Genomic DNA, 2,928 nt, shown 5'->3' with positions numbered 1-2,928 from the left:
TGGGGACTTTTAGGTCATAAATCTTAAATCAAAGAGATCTAGAAGAACGCTAGCTAAGGTATAAGTTTTATACCTGAAAATGATGCACAAAGGTAGGAAGTTTCTGGATCTTCAAGCTTGCTAGCATCTTCTTCTTATTCTCTAGCCTTCTTCTTCAACTACAAGAGCCAAGAACACTCAAAACTTGCAATAACACACACACACGAGATTTGGGTTTATCGGAGGGTTGGAGGCTGATAAGGGTGGCTAGAAATGAAGACATAATGTTCCTTAAATAAGGGAAACCCTTGAAATTGGGGTTTTACATCTGAGCTAGTACGCCCAACGTACTAGCTGCCTCTCGGCGACCATGCAGGCTGCATGAGTACGCTATTTACACCCCACGTACAACCTCTTTTGCAAACTTTTTCTAGTAGGGACCAAATGCGACACTTTTGATAAAGATTCAAAGAATGATAAAATGTACCTTATTTCAAGATGTTACACACACATAAATCATATGACATGTATATATTGATCTATCTTTGTCATTCGCCGATCCATATTCTCTATTTTAGCCATAACTGTGGGAAAGTTCTTGTTCCCTCCATCTCCTATACCTCTTGTTACATCTTCTCGCGGGTTATGGTATTCTCTTGAGTGCTTCACGAATTCTTCAATTAATTCTTTGATCATGCTGGATTCTTCTTAGTCACCGGTCCTTGAGAATCAAGAAGTTGCATCGTTGTCACATTCACCCCATCATAGAAAATAGACACGTCTTGTTAAATGTTCAAGTCATATTGAGGAAAATTTGTCAAAAGACTTTTTTTATCTCCCCCAAGCTTCATATATGGACTCACCGATTTCTTGTTGGAAGTTGGCTATCTTCTTTGTATGTTTACATATCTTTGAATAAGGACTAAATTGCTCTATAAACGCTTCACGAAGATTATCCCATGTCCGAATTGTTCCAGGGGCTAACAATTTCAACCATATATTTGCATCTCCAATAAATGTCATGGGATACATTCTCATTAAAACGAAATCTCTTGAAACATTTGGAACATTAAAATAGTTGAAAATATCCAAAAATTCATCGATGTTCTTGAAAGAATCTTCATAATCTTTCCCGAAAAAAGACTTGTCTTTAAGCATTGAAAGAATATGGACTTTGAGCTCAAAACCTATTGCAGCTGAAATCGTTGGTGGAACTAAACCAGGACCGTTGTTATTTCGCAACCTCTTCTTATACTCATCCATCTTCATATATGCTATTTCTGCTATCTCTTGAACCTCAATATTTATATCATCCTTTAAATTGTCTTCGGTTTCTGGCTCGTAAGAAATGACTCTCTTGTTTGGAGTCTTCTCAAAATGCTCAAATGTGTCAACTTCAAAAGTGCTAGTTGATTTGTCGACCTTTTTCCTTTCTTTTTATGGAAAGATGATTCATGATCTTTAAGTTGTAAAATTGTTGGAGTTCTAGATCCTTGGATCATAATCTCTAAAACAAAATAAAACAAAAATGCGTAGAAACAAACTAATAGCAAAATAAACGAAAAATTGAGAACTACTGTACTTATGTCATGAGGTTTAATCCTCACGCTGTGAGCACTGTATAAATAGAATTTTTTTTTTTTTCAGAAAATCAACTTTTTGCAGTTTTGTACCCCAATATTAACCTCAAGCAATTAAATTAACAACTGAAATAACTATTCCTTGACAACGGCGTCAAAAAATTGATGTGCATAAAAGTATACCTATCAACTTTTAAATTTATAAAACTAACTGCTAATTCTCCTAACTACTTATCTACCTAAATTTATAAACCTAACTACTTAGCCACACACACGAGATTATCTACTAATGCACCTATAATCATACTCATATTTACGCCCCACATACAACCTCTTTTGAAAACATTTTCTATTAGGGACGAAATGCTACACTTTTGATAAAGATTCAAAGAATGATAAAATGTACCTTATTTTGGGATGTTACAAATCTCCCCCACTAAAATCAAACTTCGCCCTCAAAGTCATCCTCCGGAAACAACTCAGGGTATTGCTCACGCATCTCAGACTCAGGTTATCACGTCCACTCCGAACCTTTACGGTGCTGCCACTGAACTTTGACCAAGTTCACAACCTTGTTCCTCAAGGTTTTCACTCTCTGATCCAAAATGGCTACAGGCTTCTCCATATAATTCAGGCGATCATCAACCTGAATGTCCTCCAAGGTAACCACAATCGACTCATCGAATATACACTTCCTCAGTTGGGAAACATGGACGGTATCATGGATCTGACTCTGCTCCTCTGGTAGCTCCAACCGGTAGGCCACCTTACCCACGCGGGCCAAAGCTTGAAAAGGGTTTAACGAAACGGGGCCCAACTTGCCTCGCTCCGTGAAGCGGATAACACCCTTCTAGGGTGATGCCTTCAGGAGCACTAGATCCCCCACCTGAAACTCTAACTCAGAGCGTCGCCAATCCGCATAACTCTTCTGATGGATCTGCGCTGTCAATAGTCTTTGTTGAACCTGCTGTATAAGATCAGTCATCTTGAGCACGACCTCCATGCTCCCCATGACCCTCTGCCCCACCTCGCCCCAACAAATAGGAGTCTGACATCTCCGACCATAAAGGATCTCGAACAGGGGCATATCGATACTGGCATGATGGCTGTTGTTATACGAGAACTCAGCCAACAATAGATAAGAGTCCCAACTCCCCCAAAAATGAATAACACAAGCAAACAACAAAAATGGATAACACAAGCAAACAACATATCCTCGAGGGTCTGAATCTTTCGCTCGCTCTGCCCGTCCGTCTAGAGATGGTACGCGATACTGAAGTGTAGCCGGGTACCCAACTCCTCATGAAATCTCTTCCAGAATCTGGAAGTAAAGTGCACATCCCGATCAGACACAATAGACGTCAGCACC

At 39.4% G+C, this 2,928-nt stretch overlaps 1 non-coding gene across 1 annotated transcript; it reads left to right on the top strand.

Annotated features, from left to right (window-relative positions):
* Window positions 1-774: 774 nt before the first annotated feature.
* Window positions 775-882, top strand: LOC145060640 (small nucleolar RNA R71). The gene has a single exon (XR_013686857.1). It is a non-coding gene; the product is annotated as a small nucleolar RNA R71 (small nucleolar RNA).
* Window positions 883-2,928: the final 2,046 nt, after the last annotated feature.

This window comes from Lactuca serriola, chromosome 6 (genome assembly GCF_051521515.1).
Source record: "Lactuca serriola cultivar US96UC23 chromosome 6, Lser_US96UC23_V15, whole genome shotgun sequence".
Taxonomy (NCBI): Eukaryota; Viridiplantae; Streptophyta; class Magnoliopsida; order Asterales; family Asteraceae; genus Lactuca; species Lactuca serriola.
This window is presented reverse-complemented; position numbering and strand designations above follow the sequence as displayed.